The sequence below is a fragment of the Dipodomys merriami genome, unplaced genomic scaffold, assembly GCF_024711535.1.
Source record: "Dipodomys merriami isolate MVZ:Mamm:240054 unplaced genomic scaffold, mDipMer1.0.p SCAF_8, whole genome shotgun sequence".
In the NCBI taxonomy this organism is placed as follows: domain Eukaryota; kingdom Metazoa; phylum Chordata; class Mammalia; order Rodentia; family Heteromyidae; genus Dipodomys; species Dipodomys merriami.
The window spans coordinates 11992234-12017716 of NW_027206401.1; the positions used below are offsets into that span (position 1 = coordinate 11992234).

At 36.0% G+C, this 25483-nt stretch overlaps 1 protein-coding gene across 2 annotated transcripts in view; it reads right to left on the minus strand.

Moving 5' to 3' along the window:
* Tab2 (TGF-beta activated kinase 1 (MAP3K7) binding protein 2) overlaps positions 1 to 25483 on the minus strand; it is a 67528-nt gene that overhangs the window by 35262 nt on the left and 6783 nt on the right. The window contains exon 2 of one of the 2 annotated variants that reach the window (XM_070010709.1): positions 8907 to 9055. The exons of the other annotated variant lie outside the window; for it this stretch is intronic. The gene's annotated coding sequence lies outside the window, so the exon portion shown is untranslated. The remainder of the gene's footprint in view (positions 1 to 8906; positions 9056 to 25483) is intronic. 2 annotated transcript variants of the gene reach the window in all.

Sequence of the window (25483 nt, forward strand, 5' to 3'; positions counted from 1 at the left end):
GTGAGTCAATGGTGATCTGCAAGAGTGATTTTTTCAAACTTAGAAATTCCTAAATAAATAATTCATTGTAAGTTTAAAATACATGTACAAGATAGTTCAAGTAGCATATACCTAAAAAAGTAGACCAAAACGTTCTGCTTTGCAAATGTAAGCTATCAATCTTAACTAAGGTGCAGAAACTCAAACTTATAAAAACCTCATAAAATGAGCTGGGCATGGTGGCTCACAGCTATTATTCCAGGTGATTTATGAGGACTGTGGTTTGATGCTAGCTCTGGCAAAAAGTTAGCAAGACCTGACCTAGTGGGAGGAATAAGTAGGAAAATGGAAGTCCTAGCTGCCCAGTGAAAATATGAGTACCTATCTGAAAACTATCTAAAGTAAAAAAGGGAATGGTGGGGTTGGGAGAAATGGAAGAGAATGATGGAATGGCCTCATATCAACAGAAAAAGTGAGGCATGGCAGAATGCACCTGTCATTCCAGCTACAAAAGAAAGTAGGATTCTGTCTCAAGCCAGCCTAGACAAAAACATGACTGTTCAAAAATAATTAAGAGAAAAAGAGGTGGGATTTGGCTAATGGTTTTAAAGTACTTACCAACACAAGGCCCTGAGTTCAAATCCCAGGACTGCCAAAAACAAAAAAAAAAACAAACAAAAAGCAACCCAGTGCTAAGGAGCTCAAGATTACCTAAAATTCTTGAGATTGAATTCTTATTCAGATTGATTTGATGACATGAACATTCTAAAATATCAAGTATTTAATCAATAGAAGTTTTGAGGTATATACAGTGTAACATTAGGTCCTATATGTGCTTGTTTACTTTTCTTTAGATTACAGGATCATTAAGACAAATAGATATTGTATTTAAAATATCCAAATGAGAGCTGGGCACCAGTGGCTCATGCCTGTAATCCTAGCTACTCAGGAGGCTGAGATCTGAGGATTGCCGTTCAAAGCCAGCCTAGGCACGAAAGTCTGTGAGACTCTTATCTCCAATAAACCACCAGAAAACCAGAAGTGGCACTGTGGCTCAAGTGGTAGAGCACTAGCTTTGAGTTGAAGAGCTGAGGGACAGTGCCAAGGCCCCAGAGTTCAAGCTCCACAACCTACCAAAAAAAAAATTATCAAACTAGACATACCAGGGATACGACTTCATTTTGTACAGCTAAAGTTGGGGACAATTAAATACTGACTTGTTTTATTTTATTTTGTTGGGTATGGGGCTTGAACTCAGGGCTTAGGCATTGTCGCTGAGCCTTTTTGTGCTCAAGGTTAGCACTCTTACTACTTGAGCTACAGCATCACTTCTGAGTTTTGAGTGGTTAATTAGAGAAAGAGTCTCATGGGGACTTTTCAGCCTGGGCTGGCTTCAAATCACTATCCTCAGATCTCAGCCTCCTGAGCAGCTAGGATTATAGGAATGAGCTACCAGTACCCAGCTAGATACTGAGATTTTAAAGCATATTATAAAGAAATCAATGTTTAGCTGGTTGTATGCCCTTTATCTTAGCTACTTGGAAGGCAGAGACTGAGAGGATTCAGTTTAAGGTCAGCCCAGGCAAAAAGTTCATGAGAAGCTGGGCGCTGGTGGCTCACACCTGTAATCCTAGCTACTCAGGAGGCTAAGATCTGAGGATCTTAGTTCAAAGCCAGCCAGGGCAGGAAAGTCTGTGAGACTCTTATCTCCAATAAACCACTAGAAAACTGGAAGTGGCAATGTAGCTCAAGTGGTAAAGTGCTCGCCTTGAGCTGAAGAGCACAGGGACAGGGCCCAAGACCAGAGTTCAAGCACTATGACCACCACCAACAACAAAAATTCATGAGACCCTCTTCTCAACTAACAGTTAGGTATGGTGGTAAGCACCTCTTATTCCAGCTATAAGAAAAGCTGATATAAAGAGGATAAATCCAGGCCAGTCTGGGCAAAAAAGTTCCAGAGACTTTATCTCAATGGAACGAAGCTGGGAAAGGAAGCATGCACTTGTCATCTTAGTGATAATGGGAAGGGTAAAAGAGAAAGATCAGAGTCCATGTGCAAGTCTTGGCAAAAAGTGAGAATATCTCAAAAATAGCCAGCTCAAAATCTAGGACTGGAGGTGTGGCTGAGAGGTAAAGTGCCTACCTAGCAAGTGTGCTGCTCTGAGTTCAAACTGCAGTACAGTCAAACAAAAAAGTCAATGTCCGGGGGCTGGGAAGGTGGCTCAATGGTAGAGTGCTTGCCTAGCATGCATGAAGCCCTGGGTTTGATTCCTCAGTACCATATACACAGAAAAATCTGGAAGTGGTGCTATGGCTCAAGTGGTAGAGTACTAGCCTTGAACAAAAGAAGCTCAAGGTCAGTGCCCAGGCCCTGAGTTCAATACCAGGATTAGCCAAAAAAAAAAAAAAAAAAAAAAAAAAAGTCAATGTCCAATAAAAAATACCAGAGAAATATATTCAGCTACATTATATCTAGACATCTTTCAATACTGAGAAAAAAGGAAGCAGCAAAGACATGTTATTTAACTTTTATGCATAACCCAAAGTTTTATTGGAGACTCCCTTGGATATTAAAACATATATGTTCTTCACTGAGATAGAGAAAATAATCCAAAATCTAATATGGAACCACAAACTGGCCTCAAACTGAAAAATCAATCCTGAGCAAATAAAAGTAGTGCTGGATGTATCACAAATCCAACTTTTAACTACTGAGCTACAGTAACAACAACAATTCAGCACAAAATTAGGTCTGAAGATCAACAGACCAGGCTAGAAGATCTGCAATTAAACCCATATACCTCAAGTCCTCTAATATTTGACAAGGAGCTAGAAATATATGTTGGAAAAAGTTTCTTCAACAAATAGTGGGGCTGGGAAGGTGACTCAGTGGTAGAGCACTTGCCTTGCATGCATGAGGCCTGGGTTTGATTCTTCAGCACCACATAAGCAGGAAAAAAAAAGCCGGAAGTGGTGCTATGGCTCAAGTGCTAGCGTGCTAGCCTTGAGCTGAAGAGCTGAGGGACAGCGCCCAGGCCCCATGACCGGACCCAAAAAACAACAACAACAGAAAAACAGTGTTGAGAAAAATGGACATCTGTATATGAAAGACTGAAACTGTATCTGTCACCTTGTACTTTTAGTATCAATTCAAAATAAATCAAAGACCTCAAGGTAAGACCTGAAACTCTGAAATTAATACAGGAAGGAGTAGGGGAAACATCAGAACTTAGTGGCATAGGCAGGAACTTTCTGAGCAGAGTTCCAGGGGCTCAACAAATTAGACAAAGAACTGACAAATGGAACTACATCAAGCTAAGAAGTTTCTGCATAGCAAAGGACAAAATTACTAAACTAAAAAATGTTTAACATCTTTGGCCATAAAGGCAAGTAAATCAAAACAACACAGATTTTATCCCACCCCAATAAGAATGGCTACCATCAAGAATATAAACAGAGGAACCTTCTTACACTAATGGTAAGAATGTAAACTGGTTCAATCACTGTGGAAGGCGTTTGGAGATTCCTCAAAAAACCAAACACAGGGGGCTGGGAAAGTGGTTCAGTAGTAGAGTGCATGCCTTGCATGCCAGAGGCCCTGGGTTCGATTCCTCAGCACCACATAAGCAAAAAGAAAAAAAGCCGGAAGTAGTGCTGTGGCTCAAGTGGTAGAGCGCTAGCCTTGAGCTGAAGAGCTAAGGGACAGCACCCAGGCCCAGAGTTCAGGCCCCATGACCTGACCCCCAAAACAACAACAACAACAACAACAAACCCAAACACAGCCAGGCTCCAGTGGCTCATGCCTGTAATCCTAGCTACTCAAGGAGGCTGAGATCTGAGGATCAAGGTTCAAAGCCAGCCTGGGCAGGAAAGTCCATAGACTCTTATCTCCAATAAATCACTCAGGAAACTGGAAGTGGCGCTATGGCTCAAGTGGTAGAGCGCTAGCCTTAAGCTGAAGAGCTGAGGGACAGCACCCAGGCCCAGAGTTCAAGCCCAATGATCGACAAAAACAACAACAAACAAATAACACACCCACATAGAACTATCCTGTGATCCAGGAATATCACTGAGATAAATACTATCTATCCAAAAGATTACAAGTCAGGATATAGTAAAGACACTCATGTTCATTGCTGCACTATTCACCATAACTAAGTTACAGAAACAGCTCAGATGTCCTTCAGTATAGGGATGGATCAAGAAAATGTGATATCTATCTATTCATCTCTCTCTCTTTCTCACACACACACACAACATATACACCTACATAGGATGGAATTTTATTCATCCATCAGGAGGAATGATATGTCATGTGTAGGGTAATGGCTGACCTTGGAAAAAAGTATGTTACATGAAGTTGGGCTCAGGGAGACAAAGAATGCATGTTGTCTTTTTTTGCGGGGGGGGGGGGGATGGGAAGGGATGGGAAGGGGAAACAAAGTAGGAGGCAACAATGCTTGATAAGAAATGTACTCTATCTTGCCCATGTAATTGTAACCCTTCTGTACAGTATTTTCACAATAAAAAAAGAAAGAAAATGCATGTTTTCTCTCATAAGCAGAAATCAGATCTAAATTATAAGACACATACAGGGTCCCATATGCATATATACACTAACATGTCAGCTAAAGTGGAGTATATGCAGGGAGGATTACAATCATCTAACTTTGAGTTTAACAAAATAAAAACTTTTGAGTTTTAACAATAAAAATCCTGAAGCTAGAACTGTTTTTGTGGGGGGGGGGTGTCAAGGAGTGTGAGGGCAGATGAACAGAGGAAAGGTGGATAAATACAGTCATAATATTCAATGTACATATGTGAAAAGAGAACTCGATGTTACAGAGTAGATGGGTGGGGATGAGAGAGAAAGAATGAAAGGGGTTGACACTGACCATGATGCATTCTACTCACAAACTGACATGTTGAACTAAATAAAGCCCCTTTGTAGAACTGCTTAAGGATACAAAAATATCAAATATGTACATCTGTACTCCCAGAGTACATACAATGTATAATGTATATTATGTATAATGCATATATTCTACTTTCTAAAAACACATATGTATGCACACAAATAAAAAAACGAAGAAATAAATACATATGTAAAGAAAAATAAGCATTCAAAATAACTGCAGAACAGTGTCTCAGGTATGTGTATATAACACTGATTTATTGTCTAACTATAATACTGACTCATGTCATATAATGAAATATTTGCAAAAATAACAAACGTATCAACCATTTAAATGCTGCTACATACTTCAAGTTAATTATCATGTTCAATTTTATTGTTATTTAAAAGGCTGAAGGAAGCAAAGGATTGTTACTAAAAAGCCAGTTATACTTTGTAAGTGTAGAATAATTTATTTCCCAAAGAAAGCAATAAACTTTAATAGCTATTGTAACAGTAATCTATACACTACCACCTCTTTAAAAAAATGTCCTAATTTTCTCATTTAATGCTTTGCCTCGAGGCCATGAATGCTAACCATTTCTCATGGTTACAAAGCTTACTAGTTCTAAGTTCTTCTAAAAGGAATGTGCAAGTCAGCCACACTGGGCAATTTATGTATTGTGGTTTTGTGGTGGGTACTACCATTTTCTAAGCATTAAAAAAAGTGCAATAAATTCGAGACAATCCATGTTATATAATTGACTACCTTGTATTTCATATCTATTTCATATAGATATTTCATATCTATTTCATATCTCATGATTATTTTCCAATACAGTATGGCTTTAAGATGGGAACAAAGTTTCCTTTCAGTATCCTCCCCTTTCACAGTATTTTTTGGATAATTATCCTGGGCATAGATGTCATCTTTAAAAGATAGTAGAAGCTAAAAGTTCTTACTTATGGATAAAAAGGGAAAGAGGAGAATAGAAAATGAAAATGCTTCAAAATTATTTTTGTTTTATACTAACCATAAACATTTACAACAAACCAATTAACTCAATAATACGTGAAACTTATAATAATCTGATTATTAAAGTGGAACTTAAATAAAAAGTTTTACCAAACAATCCCTATGCAGAGGTAAATCCTTACTTGGTTCCATGTTTTTTCCTGGTCATTTTCTATACATTCCTCACAGTCCTTGTCAAACTTTTTACTTTTTCTCATAGTAAAGTGCTGTACAGCTGTGGAAAGGGGTTTGTGTACGTGTGTGTGTGTGTGTGTGTGTGTGTGTGTGTGTGTGTGTGTGTGTGTGTAACAGCACTGGAATATAATTAAATTTACAAGTAGAAATAGCAAAAATGAGTATTTGTCACTAATAATACAGTACAGAATTTTATGTATATACCATGTATATATTTCTCTACATCTACATTAAACATCTGGGGGAAAAACATACTTGTATAAAAGGAGGTGCATAAAAGGACAATTACCCCAGTGTACATTACTAAAACAAATTCCTAGGTCCACTAAAAGAAATAAGTAAGCATTGCATGGCTACTCCTCCTCCCCGTTTTCTTGATGATATTGAGGTTTTCGACTCAGAATCTCCACTTGCTAGACAGGTACTCTATCATGTGAGGCAATCCCAGCCCTTTTCTGCTTTAGTTATCTATCAGAGTCTTGAACTTTCTCCCTGGGGCCAGCTTCAGACTGGAACACAGGCATGCAGAACCATGCCATGTTGAAATGGAAGGTCTCACTAACTCTGGACCAGAGTTCTATGCTAAATGCTTAGTGCATATGACTTCGGCTACTTCTTACAATATTCCTGCAGTGAGGATTAAAGAGAAATTACAGTTAATACTCTCCATATGCTTAAAAAATGAACTCTCCTTCATTAGATATGACTATCTAATCTCTAACATCATTAACTCAATACTTACTCTACCACAGTCAGCTTTTCAAAGTATTTATTCACTTATATGCACACTGCTAAGAATTTCAACAGACACTGCATTCCCAATGTCCTTAATTTGACATTGAAAAAATATATATCATAGGGCCCACCTTACATTACATCCCAACCATTCTCTAAACACTCTGGATAGAATAAGAATATGTAGGGGCTGGGAAAGTGGCTCAGTGGTAGAGCGCTTGTCTTGCATGCCTGAGGCCCTGGGTTCGATTCCTCAGCGCCACATAAGCAAAAAGAAAAAAAAAAGCCGGAAGTGGCGCTGTGGCTCAAGTGGTAGAGCGCTAGCCTTAAGCTGAAGAGCTGTGGGACAGCGCCCAGGCCCAGAGTTCAGGCCCCACGACCGGACCCAAAAAAAAAAAAAAAAAAAGAATATGTACAAATACTCTTGCCACTTCACTATAATATAATGTAATATAAAGAATTGCATCCTTCAAGTTTCAGTAGAAATGTTACCTTTTGTCTGAAGCTATTGTCTCTGGTGCTGTCAAGTGTATTACTTCTTTTTCTAGTGTGATACCCTCCTTTCATATTACAGCTGACCAGTATTGGGTGGTGGTGGTGAGAAAATTAGTTCCAGGAACTATGAGAACATTGGTATCGGCAAACAATGATGCTTTTGCATACATCCTCCTTCATACTTTAAGTTATCTCTAGGTTACTTATCATGCACATTCTTTGTAAATAGCTGTTACACTGTATTGTTTCGGCAATAATTTTTTAAGTCTATATATTCAGTATAAATGGAGCCATGGTAGGCCTAATTAATTTTCTATCTGTAGCTGAAGCAGAATCCATGTCTAATGAGGCCAAGTATAATTGCCTGTAAGCAACATTTATTCATTTCTATAATCCCTAATGTGCTTAGCATAGTGCTTTATATACAATTTACATTCAATAGTACAGAAATTTCTTCATTATTTGTAGCACCTCTGAAAATAGTAACACTCGATTGATAGTACAAGTCCTTCAATTTCTTCTTTTATTCACCTAATGGATAATTGATCCTGTAATGAAACTCTGCTAGTTGCTCCTTTTCTAGGTTCTAATTCAATATCAATGAGATAAAATTCTTCCAATACCAAACCAATAATGATCAATTCCAAACAAATTATGATCAATGATCTAATGCTAACTGCCTGATATTAAACACGTTATACGTTAGCACTGGAGGAATATAGGGAAGGGGTCAGACATGAGCTAGAATATTAAGATCAACTGTTAACATTCATAGTTAAGATCATCTGTTAAAATTCCTAATTCATAAAATTCTTCTGTTCAATTTCAGGTGATATGACTTAGATGAACTGAACTTTAAAATGAAAAGATATACACATGGCTATCTACTCAGTAACAAAGTCACCTTTATTTCTAAACCTATACAAATTAGTGAAAGTAATTAACAAACTTAAAAGCTAACTGCAACCATTTATGAGTAGTTTTTCTTGGTTAAAACCTAGAGCATTAATGCAAACCCCAGCTTTTAGTTTTGTTGATAAATTTCAGTTAATTCCAATTATTTATGTCTTTCCTATCTGGTTTCTTTTATGAAATCAAGTTTAAATTAGCAAATATTAGTTATATACTTATATTACCTATGATTTGCAATTATTGAGAATGCATTAACTCTTTATGTGAAGGCATCGGTAATTCCAAATGCTTGAGGGTAGCAGGGGAGAATTTGTTCCATTCAATTCCCTATACTACTCGCCTCATGTGAACCTCTGACAACGTTTACTTTTCAATGAGGACCACAGCACTTCTGGCACATTTTTACAGAGCTTAACAAGGGCATTTCCAATTTATTCTTCTTAAGAAAAAATGTTTTTTGCATTAGTTTGCTACTACTAGCAAACAAGTTAAATTAGAAATATTTAGGCAAGTTATGTTAAAGTCAATACTAGCTGCATGTTACCTCAATGTTAGGGATGTTACTGTATTTTAAAGCACAGTGACTAAGTTTTGAAAGTAAAGTCATGGTTATTATAGAATTCATAGTAAGGCAGTTACACAGGCTAAGCTTGTCTGGTGCCTTGGACTTTACCATACCTGGAAATAGAAAAATTCAAATTGTAGCTGTTCTTGGTTGGCCCATTGCCATTTTTGCAGCTTACAAATTTTTAATTAAGTAACTGCAGTGAGCTCATCTCTACTGGATACTTCTTTTCCAGGGCAGGTCCAGGAACTGGGTCTGAAGCCTTGAAAGCAGAAGAGAAACTAGAGTAAACTAGAGGTAGGCAGAATAAGAAAACTGACCAGATAACATTATGAGATTTAATAGCAGTGAGGTAGCTCCTAAAGTTTCTAACATAAAATATTTTGAAGTAGGAAAAGAGCTTACAAGTTACCAGAGATAGCTTTGTAGTAAGGCATTCTCTTAATCCCCAACTGCAGTTGGCACGCTCAATTCTAGAAACTGAAAAAATACCTTTTATGAATTATCCAAGGGCTCTTAACTACAACCTGTCTAACTAAGGACCAAAGTAACTATAATAGAAAAATTTAAAAAAAAATCCATTTTCATTAGTAAAATTGGAATTGTAAAGTCCTCATTTTCGGGTCACTGTGCTCTTACCTTTTGGTATTTCATTTCCTAACAACTTTTAACTCCTCCCCCAATTTCCCAGGATCAGTTTGCAGGGGTTTCTTAAGAAATGTTTTAGAAACAGCCAGGCAGTGAACTAGAATTTCAAGTTCCAGTTTCTAAAAATACTTGGTAATCCTTATAGAAGGAAGTAAAAAACAGCTCATAAGATATGGTCCTAAATTATCTTGTTGGAAATTATCTTTTCCATTATCAAGATAGATGATTATATAAAAACAAAAACCCTGTATGACATTAAAAGTGGTAGACTATTATACTAATAATTAGATTTCAAGGATCTGGAAATTATGTCCTTATAATGGGTAGGCTGGCAAACTTCGGAGTTTTTCTAAGAAACGAATCCCCCAGAAATCAAAATAAATTGAATTTCTGCAGCTGTTGAATGTGAGAATTCTAACAGGACAAAAAATAGTGAAGACAAAGCTGCAGAGAACTTGACTCTGTATTTCTAAGTAACTCGATATAACAACAACAGAAAAAAGAGTAATAGTTTTGTGAAAAATTTAGTTTCCATCTTTTTTTTTTTTTGATGGCTAGTTTCATGGAAAAGAATTCTGAAAAAGACCTAGGTTCAAATCTGGTTTCAATATGGTCTAGACTAAACTTTCTGAAGAAGATTCCTTTCTATTAAGAGGTACCCTACTACTCATGTCACTAGACTGTACTGGCATTTAGTTTCAGTACATAAAGGACCTAAAGATGGCACATATTAGATATCCTATATACTTTTGTAAATTACTAAGAATAAAATACTTCCTTTTTTTGGTCTTTACTTGAAATGAGGATAAATTTTCATAAATTCTAAAAGCATCAGTTATGTAATAAGATTTAGGTTTAACTAAACTGCATTACATTCTAAAGAGATTTAACCCTTGATTTATCAACATTCACTTCAGAGTAGCTATAAAATACACAGGATGTCTCAATTCTAAAAACTTACAATAAAATACTACAACTTATATATAGAAATTCATCATAAAGTAGAAGACACAAAATTCTTCTCTAAGTAAAGTAGAATATACTTATATCAACACCAATCTTGTTAAAAAGAAGTTATAGACTTGGAATATAAAGCTCTCTGCAAAATGTAATCAATAGATGTTCTAACTTGGTTTTAAAGTCAGGAAAGTCTTCAAAAGGAAAAGAAAAGCCTTATATTACATATAGGCAATAATTTTCCTCTCACTGATGATAGAACAGTGGGTTCCAACAAAATTATTATTTACCAAATATGGCTCAAAGATCAGATTACACCTCTGACATTACCAAGTAATAGCACAAGCTTCATAAGCCACAAGGAATTTTTTTAAAAAATGACTTCCTTACAGTCACTCTAAATGTATTCATTACCACACTGTATTTCAAAACAGTTTATTCAAAATGGAGAGATGGTAAGATTAAATTGGTGTATTTAGCAGAGAGGAGAAAATATTAGGAGGATTTCCCTTTACTATTTTATATAGATAGGCTTTCAGTTTAAGGACCATTGAAGGGAACACACACACACACACACACACACGTGCAAAAGTGCAGAAAGGCAACAAAGTTAAAACCTTCTTGATGCTATATATCCATGTATTAATTATCTGGACTCCAGCTTTTGGAACATATATCACACTAACAATATTCATGATAATATCTGCCACCTGACTTGATGCCTTGACCTCATCTACAAAGCATAAACAGCTGCTCTAGCACTTAAGAGCACAAAACTCTCCCGCATTTACTATGTTCCTTTCCCACTTACCACTCCTGCTAAAATTTATCAGTGTGTTTTCAATGGCTTCTCCAGTTTGGTTCTATAATACTGAGTCACTGGTCCCTTTGGCAGTCACAAGAAAGCCAGATTCCTTCTTCAGTTGTGTTAAAGGCATCCCATCCCATCCCAATCATTACAAAGAAAGCCAATGTTACTGATGTACAGTTAATTACTTCTGAAAAGAGAGGCTTTAGTTGCTGTCATTATTATTATTTTTTGGTATTTTTGAGGTAATGTCTCACTAAGCCTAGCTTATAACTCTCTATCCTCTCTATCCTCCTTACGTGCTGCATTACAGACATGTGCCTCTATGCCCAGATAAAATATGGTTTTAAATGCATAAACAAAACAGAATTATAAAATTCTTAATGATACTGAGACATAGCGTTCTTTGATATATTAACATGCACATGCTGTTTTTGTTTGTTTGCCTTTTGAGACGGAGTCTCACTATCTAGCCCAGGCTCACCTAGAGCTTGAAGTCCTCCAGACTCTGCCTCCAAGGTAGAGGGATTATAGGTGTGTGCCATGATCCCTGGGTTACATGCCTCATTATTAACACATAACACAACACAATGTATCAGGAGTCTAAAATACAACCATAATTTTGAAGTAGTAATATGTATAAATCATATAGACATTCACAATATCAAGTAATATCAAATTACCATTTTAAATTCTCTTTTCTTTCTTCTTTTTCTTTTTTGCCAGTCTTGGGGCTTGAACTCAGACCCTGAGCTTCTTTGGCTCAAGGCTAGCACTCTACTACTTGAGCCTCAGCACTCACTACTTCTGGCTTTTTTTTGCTAATGTGGTACTGAATCGAACTCAAGGCTTCATGCATGTTAAGTAAGCACTCTACCACTAAGTCACATTCCCAGCCCAAACCAATTTTTTTATTAGTAATGAAGACACAATCAAGGAACTGGTGGTTTATGCCTATAATCCTATCTACTCAGGATGCTGAGATGTGAGGATCACAGTTTGAAGCAAGACTGGGCAGGAAAGTCCCTGAGACTCTTATCTCCTGCCAATTAACTGTCCAAAAAAAGCCACAAGTGGAGCTATAGCTCAGGTGGTGGTATGCTAGCATTGAGGGGAAAAAAAGAAAAAGAAAAAAGAGCTCAGGGAGACTGCCCAGATCCTGAGATCAAGAAAAGGACCAGAAAAAAATAAGTATATATGTGTGGATATGTATACAGATACACACACACACACACACACACACACACACACACACACACACACACACACACACACACACACACACACACACACACACACACACACACACACACACACACACACACACACACACACACACACGTACCACAATGTGGTCTGCTGCTTAAAATTGTAAGGGAAATACTGAAGTTCAGTGAAAAGTTAACAAAATTAACTTCTTTTTCTTATCCAAACACACATAACTCTAAATTCTCTCCTCAGATCTCTTTAGGGTCATGTAGCCTAGATTAAAACCCTTCTATTAAATCTACCTTCTTTTATTTTCCACCAGTCCATATACCCTTAGGAATTCAGTCAGGTTTGAACACATCTGGCTTTTCTTCATTGCCCTATCTACTGCCCTTACTTAGGGTGAAAATTGTAACTGCTCTTCAAGACCAGCTCCACTTCCACTCCTTCTTGAACACTAGTCTTCAGTTTCAGTCCACATGGGTGCTATCCTTACAACTACTAATGTTCCTATGGATCAACACTTTATGATTCAACGTTTAATATTCTTTTAAAGTTTCACTTCTTTGGGGATGTGGATTAGATATAGAATACTGACAGTGTATAACACAGTACATAAAGTGTATGCACTAAGTAAGGTTCTCTCAACAACTTAAAAACATTAGAAAATCACTTATTGGCAATTTCAAGTACCAGACAATGTATTGGGAAGGACAAAAGTCACACTGAGCATCTAAAGCAGACATCATAAATTAAGCTTGTTTAACTTCACCTCTAAGAACCTAGATACCTCTATGTATCAAAAACTCAGGAACCTATTTACTGGACAGCAATGAATCTTTAGTAATAAATCAGGAAAGGAGTACTAAAGAAGACAGGAAAAGGATTCATTCATTCCTATTTGTTAAGTATCTATATCTCCCCAGGCAGTGTTCTACAGTCTATGGATTCATTTCTCATACAATTAACTGAATGCCAGACCCTGGACTAGAACCTAGGGCTCCTGACTCATTTTGAAGCTCTGACACAGACAGCTATGTCTGTCTTACAGAAAAGGTTTAATATGCAAAGTAGGGATATGTCTGTGTAAGAGTCCCTATTAAAATATTATAAAGAAATGGATTTGGAGCTAAAAATATCTATGCAATGTGGATATTTTAAAGTGTCCAAATAAAATATCTCTATAAATATAGATTGGAGGTAATTTTTCATTATGTTAGGGAAGTAGTTGGTACTTTACCCCATGATAAACATTTGAATCATAAAAACTTAAGAACTTTTGTTTCTACATAGAGCTCTACAAAAGCTGTCCCACTAATCTCATAGACAAGTTTATCTATAGAAATCCTGATGGCAGGCTGAGGCTACCGTGGATGAGAGATCAAAACATAACCATGTGGGCCAGAAACAAGAAACTGTTCTCCACATACTTCAAGCCCTACAGTTGCTTCTGTTTTTTTCATGGCTTACTGCAGGAAATTACTTTTTCCTAAAGGGAAGTTCTTAGACTAATAGCAATGGAATTCAGAGTGAGGGGGAAAAGACTGGGTGGAATTGGAACAAATACACTATGCCACCAACCTATGCTCATCTTGTTCAACACTAAACTGCCTCCTACCTACTTATATATTTCTCTTAATCACTAATGGCATGATAATGAAACTAGAAATATCAGAACCAGGTCTCCAGTGTTTTCTTTTACATTCAATCAATGACAAGGTTCACTAATCATTCCCGCGAGTCTCCTGTATGCAAACTTTATTTTCTGTTCTCACCTAAGGTTCTAGTTCAAGTTGTTACCTGAACAATCACAATGACAACAACCTTACTGGATAGCTTCTTCTATTATTAAATCTTTCTAAGCTGTATTTACAATAGTAACCAACTTACTAGCTGCCAAAATATAGGATGGATTATGTGTTTTCCTCAGCAGGAAAGGTTAAGAGATTTTTATACTGTGTACTGAATTTCAGTAGAAGATGCTGACCCTGACCTAGAGAATAATGAAAAAAAGGAAAGGCTAGATTTGAAGATCAAAAACTTACAGTAAGATAAGAGTAAAAAAAAAGTTATACTGTAAGAAAGAATGGCATCAAGAACGCCAAATGAAGAAATGGTTATAAAGTCTGTTTGATGTTTCTTTTGTTGTGCTAGATTGAACTCAGGGCTTTAGGCCTACTAGGCAGACATTCTACCACTTGCTTCCACCTCTAGCCTTTTTTGCTTCAGTTTGTTTTTAGATAGGGTCTTACATCTTTCCCTGGGCTGGCCTTGTACCACATTTCTCTTATCTCTGCCTCCCAGATGACTGGGATTACAGGAACAGGCCACTATGCTCAGTCTGTTAAAAACTTTTTAAATAACAACTTTCTAACAAAACTTTTCAATTATTATTTACCATTTAATGCTCTAAATAATCTTATGAGATAGGTATCATTATATTAGACTCAGTTGATACTACATATCTCATAAAAAGAATTATTTTCAATTCTCATTTATTCCCCCAAGATGCTTAATGTTTTAAGCACTACACATTTTTAGTACCAGAGAAAGCCATTCTTTCTGCCAATTTTATCAATTCATCATGGACCACGACAATATTTATTTGTACTTGTGTACAGACCACCCTGAGGTTCAAGCCCCAGTACCAGAACAAAAAAAGTAAATTTGACATGTGTATAGACACTTATATATACATACAAATACATACACATTATGCATCTAGAGATAAAATACTTTGGCTTAAAAACTACCTGTTTTTCTGGTATTTAAATCTACACTGCAATAGTTAAGGCTCCAGGGTTTTTGTTTTTTGTTTTTGTTTTTTTTTAATCTCATAAAGCCTAACAGTGAAAAAGTATATGAAATGGCTCTTATGTAATTATTACTGAAGGGAAACTATCTCTCCCATCTATCTAGAAGTGGGGAGGACTAAGTAGAAATTAGACAAATGAACATTCCTTCCTTTAAATATACACAAGAGATTTCCCACAAGGCATGTTAGTATGGACTCAATAAGCCCTCTTACTATTTGCAATCCATTGAACACAAAAAAGTTGGGCCAAGATTAGATGAGTATGTGAAATTCATCTGCTAGGGAAAAAATTAGCAAAGGAACATATATGCCTCACTGATCTTAGCTTAGTGATACTGTTATACAGGTGTGCTTTCTCTAGCACTCCAAATGCTTGTTTAAAAGCATCAAAGAGACATTCAAACATAACCTGTATTCTGGAATCTCAAACTCATTTACTTTGAAAGCCAGGAAAGTCTACTAGCTCTAAACTGTGATAGTCTATGTTCATTCATTCACAAATAGCTAGTAATACCTCAATGCTAAGGCATTGTACCAACTAACATTTATTGGAAATCACTGAAAAGTAAGTAGATTCATTATAATGTGGGAAATTTTACAATGGGGTTAAATAAAACTAAGTGTTACAAATATATATATATATACACACAAACATATACTGTATCAAAAAAGTATGATTAAAGAATAACATAAGTATACTCTCCAGAATATCTGCCCCTCAAATTATTTTTCAATCACATTGTTTCTGTCATTAATACCAGATATTCAATAGTCTAATGACATACAAAATCAATCCCATTTTTCACAAAGTTCTCCACGTACTAAGTAATCTGAGTTTTTGCTAACAAATCCTTAAGAAAAAAGTTATGCCTATAGTTTTTAATAAATTTGATTATGATTTCTTGTATGTCAATTCAAAACTGAATAATCAAAACTTTCTATTTCTAATCTGATTATCTTGCCTAAACTCCAAGTACTAAATCACCTACTTGGTATCACCAGTTATATGTCTAAATGGCACTTCAAAGTTAATGTGTTCCAAAAACAAGCTACTGATTGCTTAGCCCAGTGTAAGCTTGCAACTTCACCACTCTTCCCCCACCTCATTCAACAGCAACTCCACACTTGCAACTGCTTAAATTCTCTCTTATGCCTTACATCCAATTAACCAGCAACACAGGGTTTGAAACAGATTCAAATTTGACCTCCTTGAACGCTTTCCTGTTACCAACAGATACCAACTGCTATTACTTCTCATCTGGATTATTACATAATTTCCAAAATGTTCTCTTCTGCTCACATCTTTGTTTCATTCCCTGGGTATACTGCTCATACAGTAAATATTTAAAAAGGGAAGTTAGTGGGGACACTGGTGGCTTTCCTAGCTATTCAAATGCTGAGATCTGAGGGTGGTGGTTCAAGTCTCGGCAGACAAATTCCCAAGATCCTTACCTCCAATTACCCACCAAAAAGCTAGAGTGCGTGCTTGAGGTCCTGAGTATGCACATGTGGGCACACGGGGGGGGGGGGGGGGGGGAGAAAAAGAAAAAGGAGTTACCAGTAACCTAACAAGAAGCATTTACACAAACCCTACAGGATGAAAGATTGAATGCTTTTCCTTTAAGATCAAGCTTGTTTGCTCTCATTTCTACTAAACATAGTCCTGAAAGTGCTAGCCAGAGAAGGCTAATGAAAGAAAAGGAAATAAAAGGCACAACAACTGGAAAAAGCAAATTAAAACTGCCTATATTTAGACACATTAGAAAACAGAACTTTTATTAAAAACAGAAGAATTTTGCAAAGTCTCAGAATATAAGGTCCAAAACCACAGAAATCAAACTGTGTTGACAAATGCTAACAGGGAACAATTAGTAATCAAAATTAAGAACACAATAACCACTTAAAATAATTTAGGTATGAAACTAACAAAACATAAGAGTTGCATGCTGCAAACCACAAAACGCTCATGAAAGAACTGTAAGATGTAAATAAATGGAGAGACATACCATGTTCATAGATGGAAAGATTTGACAAAATAAATTTTCTCCCAGAATGAATTACAGATTTAATGAATTCTTACCAAAATTTAAGAGGCATATTTTTATAGATTCTAAATGTTTATACAGGAAGGAACTAGAACAGCAAAAAAAATTCTGTAAAAGAATAAAGTCAGAGAGATTTCACCATATTTTTAAGATTTAGTCTAGTTACAGCATTCAAAATAGTAACGCACTAGTGGAGAGAAAGACACAAAGATCAATAAAGAGCACAAAAGTGAGAAACAGACCCTGCAATTACAGTCACTTGATTTTTGACAAAGCTGTAAAAGCAACTCAGTGGAGTACTCTTTTCAACAAGTGATACTGGAACAACTGACTAGCCATAGGCACAAAGCCTCCTCAACCTTACATAAAAATTAAGTCAAACTAGATCACAGATCTACATATATAAGATATGGATCTTTAAGGAAAATGTTTGAAGAAAAATCTCAGGCACCTAAAGTGAGCTGAAGTGTTCTGAGTTGACAAGAAAGTACAATCTTAAAAGAAAGAACAAATAACTAAAATAAATGATAACTAGATTTTTAAAAAGGCAAATTTCATTGAAATTAAAATTTTTGCTCTGCAAATGATACTGTTTAGAAGATAGAAAGAGGACCAACAAGCCAGGAGAAACTTTGTAACTCAACGTACACAACAAGGAATATAGAGATAGAAAAGAGACAGAAAAGAAGTGGGCAAAAATGTGTTTAACATCATTAGACATTAAGGAAATAAAAACTAATCTTAATCTATTAAGATTATTGACAGTACCAACTGTGGTATGGATGAAGATACACCAGATTTCTCATATATTGAGGTTGCAATGTAAAATAGTATGGCTACTATGGCTGTTTTGTTTTTACAAATTTGAACATGTATTTGTCACATAGTCTAACTATATTTCTTGCCATTTATCCTGGAGATCATGTATTTTTACAGGCAAAACTGTTCACAGCAGCTTTATAGCCTCCCAAAAGAGACCACAAAGCCTTTCAAATTAGTGAATAGTACTCAATAATATACTTCTCAACATTACCAAGGAATAAACTGACACATGCAATGATCTGTCTAAATAAAGGGCATTATGTAGAGCTTACAAGTGAATAACAGGGCTGGGAAGGTGGCTCAGTGGTAGAGTGCTTGCCTTGCATGCATGAGGCTCTGGGTTTAGTTCCTCAGCACCATATAAGCAGAAAAAGCTGGAAGTGGCGCTGTGGCTCAAGTGGTAGAGTGCTAGCCTTGAGCTGAAGAGATGAGGGATAGCACCCAGGCCCAGAGTTCAGACCCCACGACAGACCAAAAAAAAAAAAAAAGAAAAAGAAAGAAAAGAAGGAAATAAAAGCAACACAATGTAGGAATCCATGTGTATAACATTTTCAAGGTGACAAAATTATTAATAACAAGTGGCTCTGGTAGCTCACATCTGTAATTCCAGCTACTCAGAAAACTGGGATCTGAGGTCTACAGCTCAATGCCAGCCTTTGGCAGAAAAGTCTGAGATCTATCTGCAACTGACCATCAAAAAGCTGGAAATAGAGCTGTGGCTCAAGTGCTAGAGCCTTGAGTAAGAAAAAAAAAATGTCCAAATTCAAGCCCCAGTACCTGCTGAATACACACAAAAATTACAGTAACAGAGAACAGATTGGAGCTTGTCAGGGGTTTTAAGGGAATAGTAAGCTTACAAAAGTATAAGACAAAGGAATTTCTTTGTGATGAGCAAACAATTCTACATACAGTCTGACTGTAGAAATTGGTGACAACATAAATCTGTGCACATGATAAACACAAACATGAATAATTGTCAAGTTCTAAGAAATAAGGAAAAATGCAGTTCAATTACATCTTAATGTTTCATGCTGAATAAAATCTGAAGTCCTACCACAAATAAAATTCCCTACATGTAAAGCACACATGCACTCACTTGGATTTCATCTGTCTTCTTCCCTCTCTCTTACTTTCAATTATACTGAACTGCCTCCAAGTTCCCAGAAAATGGCAAGCAGGCTCCTATCTAGAGGTCTATGTGTTCTGCTTCTTTGATTTGTAAAGTTCCATTTACAACTTCATTCGGGTACTTACTCAAATGTCACTTAATCAGAAAACATTTCCTACTGGGTGCTGGTAGCTGATGCCTATAATGGTAGGTTCTCAGGATGCTGATATCTGAGGACTGAGGTTCACAGACAGGCTGGGGAAGGAAAGTCCATGAGATTCTATCTCCAATTAACCAGGAAAAAAGCTGAGTGAGAGCACCAGGTCTTAAGTTCAAGCTCCAATTCCAGTAGAAAAGAGGAAAAGAGGAAGAGAAGAAAGGGGGCGGTGAGAGAGCCTTTCCCATCTCTTTCCATTTAAATAATATCCTTTTCTTCTCTCTACAGGAACCTTAATATAAATAGTAGAATATGGTGGCTCATGCCTGAAATCTCCAGCTACTTGGGAAGTGGAGATCAAAGTATTGAGGCTTAAGGCCAGTTTGGGCAAAAAAGTTATGAGGAGCAAGACCAAAGTCAACAATTAAAATGGGCATGGTGACACAAGTCTTATAATCTCAGCTACACTGGAGGTAGAGGAAGGAGAATCTTGGTGAGAGGATGGTTCCAAGGAAAATACAAGATCCTATCTGAAAAAATAACTATAAAGCACACTATAAAGGGAAGGTGATGTGGCTCAAGTAGTAGAGAATTGCCTAGAAAGCCCGAGGCTCTGAAAGACCAGCATTGTCCCAAACAAAACAAACATAATAAACAAACTTCTTCATCTGTTATTCCTTTGGTCTGTTTTTGGATTGGAGAGTATCACCATTATGTATTACAAATTAAAGCCACAGCAGATGTGCTACTTACCTTTACTTCACACTCAGTATTCCCTTCTCAAGTCCATCACCTACTCATTCTTATTTATCCCATTATAAGCTTTAATTCAGATCCTTTCCAACTCTCCAATATAAGATCATAAGGCTAGTCTCTGCCAAACCTATCTCTTTACTGCAGCTAGTCTTTCTAGAATTCTGATTTAGGTATTTGCTTTTCACTGATAGGATGAAGTAAAACTTTAAGAGCATGCAATTACCTTCATGCTCTCTATTCTTATTTTCCTTTCACTTTCTACTAACAAGGAGACTAGTGCATGCATTGTGGAACTCCTCAAAATGACTGAATTGTTGGCCTGCTGTCTTCTTTCTGTCCAAAATGCCATTTCTACCCATTCATATACCAAACAACCATCTTTCTTCCTTATCTGACACAAACTGAGATTGTCATCTTTCTTATGCTGATTTCCCTTTTATCTTTTTTTTAAAAATCTCTATTTAATCAGATATTAGATTCCTGTTTTGTTCAACCCTGTCACAGTATTTGTTATAATATATCATATTCATTTGTAAACATGAATCCAGAACAACAACTGTATCTTATTAATCTAGCCAACTCCCTTACTTATCAGTACCTGGTATACACTATAAATTCAAGACTACTGAGTTAATTTGAATAATAAAGATTTAAAACAGGAGGCACCATGGAAGAATAAGTAATGCATAGTTTTTTGGGTGGGCAGCCATTCTACACAGAGGTACCAGGTAAAACACAAGAAACACTTTGGAGTGTCTTTTTATTCTTTCAATTATATAATATTCTATATAAAAGTTGAAGAACTGATTAGAAGCTTGTTTTGGTTAAGATCATCAGTTCAATTCCCATGAACCAGTTATCTTTCCAAAAAGGTTCCACTTTCAGAACTACAACCATGCCACTGGACAGTCATCCTTCAGATTATGTCACTATTCATGAGAGGAAAATCTCATGAAGAGAATGAGGATGTCTCATTCAAGCCAACCAATCACCTTAGCTAGGGAATCTCAAAGAGCACCCAGGCCCAAGCAGCATGTGTCAGTGCTTTTTTATATATAAAAGCAGAATTGCCACATGTGGTAGTGAGAATTTTCTTTTGAAATCCCCCTTTCCACATGCTTATTTTTCTGCTTCCTAGGAAGTCATCATAAAAATGGCAAATAGTACATTGTTAGTCAAATACACTTCTGCTACACATTCATTACACAGAGTAAACAGCAAGTTATCTTCAATTCAAATATACAATACCTATATTTCCAGTCACTGTTATTTGACCTTGATCCTTTAGATGGTCCCTTGAGGACATTTTTCCTCCACTTGTAGTTCCTATGTATCTGTGGTAATTATATATGTGCTTAAGTGCAAAAGAGTAGATGCCCGTTGATCAAGTTACAAACTTGATTTTTTTTAATAACTAAAACACTAAATAAAATTTAAACATCTTCCTCACCTGTTACTCCCTAGGTATGTTTTTGGATTAGTGAATGTTGCTACTACATTGTATGCAATGGATTAAATGAATTATAATTTGCTCTGAATTTTTTAAAGTGTAATGAGTTTTTGTTGTTTGAGGAAGCTGAGATCCGAGGATCAAGGTTTGAAGCCAGACAGGGCAGGAAAGCCCATGAAACTCTTATTTTCAATTGATGATCAAAAAAGCAAAAAGTGGAGCTGTGTGGCTCAAGTCGTAGAGTGTTAACTTTGAGCTAAGAGACAGCAGACAGGCCCTGAGTTCAAGTGCCACACATGCATACACACACACACACACACACACACACACACACACACACGCACGCATGCGCGCGCACGCACACGTATGCACGCATGCATACACACACTTTACACTGGAAATGCTAACATAAAAGAAAGCATGAAAGATTCTCGGGAGAATGCCAACAATATGGAAGAAGCATCTGTACAATAGGCTTTTTATCAAGATTTCAGTATTATTTTGTTGTTGCAGTACTAGTTTTTGAACTCAAGGCTTTGAGCTTACTAGGCAGGTTCAATCTGGCCCATGCCCTTAGACATATTATTGAGTTTAAATTGAAGAAACAATCAATTTAAAATTTTATGCAATATATTATTGGCCTTGCTGAATGAACAAGAAGCTGTTGCAAACACAAGAATGAAAAATTTACTCACCTAATTATTATTTGTATTAAGGGACCCATCTGAAAGGATTTGAAAATATGATGGGTTTCAAGATAATGGTACTTGTTCAAATAAAAATAAAACCTTGGGATATTTAAATACAGACTTTTGTTAATAGCAAAATATATGGCTCTAAGACAAAATTGAAAAGACCAATATGTACCACACAATTTTTCTGCAATAACATGCAATTTATCTAGTGATAATGACCAAATTGTCATCATTGTTTATGCTTCTGACTTTATTTTAAAAATTGTACAAAGGGCTGGGCTGGAATGTAGCTTAGTGGTAGAATGCTTGCCTAGCATACATGAAGCCCTGGGTCCAATTCCTCAGTACCACATAAGCAGAAAAAGCCAGAAGTGGCACTGTGGCTCAAGTGGTAGAGTGTTGGCCTTGAGCAAAAGAAGCTCAGGGCTAGTGTCCAGACCCTGAGTTCAAGCCCCAGGACTGGCAAAAACAACAACAAAACAAAACAAAACAAAACAAAACAAACAAAAAAAACTGCACATAGCTAGAACTAGAGTATTATTTGTCTCTAAGAGATGTCATATAGATATATAAACTACAGAATATTGTTAATATATTTAATAAAATGTAGTCAAAAGGAATTGGACTTCTATTTCAATAAAAATGTTATTGTAGTCAAATAGCAAAGAGTTACGAAGTTCAGTAGTTAATTGTATGATTGATTTTAAAATATCTATGCAAACTGCATTTAATTCTAACTGGCAGAGTAGATTATTGTACAATAATCAAACTAGCTCACTCAATAGATTAAGACAAAAAGATTAAGGCAAAAATCTTTAAGAAAAATCAAAACAATAGACAGAGTTAATCCAGTTAAAAAACAAGCATAAGACAGCACTATTTCCCTTATAAATGTGAAATACAGACATACAGTTTTATTGAAATAACTCAAAGATTAGCAATCTAAATAAGTACCAGGATCGGCCATAGATCTCTATGCAGATAAAGTGTCATAAATTTTGTATTTCTATATTTAACTTCATATTTGAAGGGTTTTCAAAACCTAATCCATGCCAATCATCAAATGCCTTTTCTACATAAGCTCAAATTATGGATTTATTGCTTTGTCCACAAGAATAGGTAAAAAAATGCAAAGAGTTCATATGCTGTATGCTTACTTTATGATTTTAAAAAGTGGCATTTTACACCAGTTGTTAGTGGGGTTACACATATAATCCTAGCTATTCAAGAATGGGAAATCAAGATCAAAGTTCTATGCCAGTGAGACTCCAACTTTAAAAGAAACAACAACAAAAAGTATTTATTTTACCCAAGTACTTAGGAGTTACAGTACAGAAAACAGTGTAGAGATTATTCTTTTCATTCTATTTGGAATGAAGAGAGCAGATACCTGAAGTAAAAACTTAGTAAAGCAAAATTCCAATATGAAATTACTTGCCATCATTTAAGGTATATGTAACTAATATAATTACAACAAAAATTAACCTTGTTTTATTTAAAAGATTACTTTTTATAACTAACTTTGCTAAATAAAAGGTGATTAAAATGAAACTAATATGAAAAAGGTATTATGTAAGAAAAACTGCCCCCCATAAGACAGGATGGGCTGTGAGTGGGCTCAATGGGAGACCCTAGCATACAGGAAGTACTTCATTCCACCCCTACCACCATAAAGCAAGCACAGAACTTTTTACATTTTGGGTGCTACTTAATTAATGCCACTAGGTTCCAGGTAAATATTGTGCTATATCTAACACAAGGAATGCAGAAAAGAAGTGGTTAAAACGATACCACATAAGGTTGATATTATCATATCCATTTTATTAAAAGTCATTAGCTAAAGACTTTGAGTGACATATCCACATGACTTGTTAGCAATCTCACATCTGAATTTAAACTAATCTGAGTTTTTTTCCTGATACCAAACTGACCTCCAAATAAGATTAAGACATTTAATTGCTGACAAGTTAAAGATACCAACTCAAAATCAAAAGTACTATTTCTTCAGTTCCTAATAATTAAACTCAGATGAACTAGCTTCTACACTCTATCCCTAAATTCATATTACAGTAACTGCTTTTGGTGATTCCTTGGCCTAGTCAAAAGGTATCTAGTGGGATGAGGGGGGGGGGAGGAGAGGGAGTCAATGTGTTGCAAGGTCAAGCCGAGGTGAAGTTCTCATTTGTATTATCAAGTATTCTCTACTTGATGAAGAATGGAAAAACCACTCCACTGAAAAGGCATTTGTCTAGACTGATGCAGCATCTTTGGCTGGGTGGCTAATAAACTGACAGGAAGTTAGCTTATGAAACTCCCAATTTTGCTAATGCTAAAAGGGTAACATTAAGGTATGAAAGATAAAATATAATTTTCTTTTTCTTAAAGATATATATTTTTTCATTTTTTATTGTGAAAATACCATATACAGGGGTTACAATTACATGAACAAGTTAATGAATACATATTTTATCAAGCATTGTTGCCTTCTCCTTTGTTTCCCCTTCCCATCCCTTCCCATCTCCCCCTCCCCCAAAATACAATTTTCTTAATATAAATAAATCTAGAGTCAAACCTCAAAAGAATAGTATTATTTAATGATTTAGATCAAAGTAATTAACATACTAGCAATAAGTATTCACTATTAATATTATTTTTTTCACTCAGCACATTTTCAACTGTAATTGCGTTTTTGAACAACTCTATAAATAGCAATTTTCATAGATTTCCACCAAAATCTCTACTAAAATCTGTTTTTTACTCTTGCTTCACCTTCCCTTCTCTGTCCTTTCTAGCCACCACTTCATTATTTGGCTTTTGTGACATCTAGTAGAGGCAAAGGCATTACTATATTTGCTCTTACTTGTAAATGAAACAAACAAAAGTATCATTTTCTCTACGGAGGCAAATGAATGACCACAAATTCTTACTTTATTTTGTTCTCCTTTACTGTACCTCTCTGTCTGTGTGTAAATCAGACTTTTGTTTCTGAGCCACTCAAAATGTCATCTTGCAGTGGTACTTACTTTCAGTGGGATAAATTATTGACTAGGTAAAGAGTAACTTGCAACAGAAAAGGAAAAGGCTAACTGATGCTAAAATTTCAACATCTGAGGAATGGTTACTGTTAAAGTAGGTATGGGAGTAGATGGGATGATTTCCCTTTTTATGAAAACAAGATTTTCCACATCACAGGAGTGGAAGTGAATGTCTGAGCCAATTA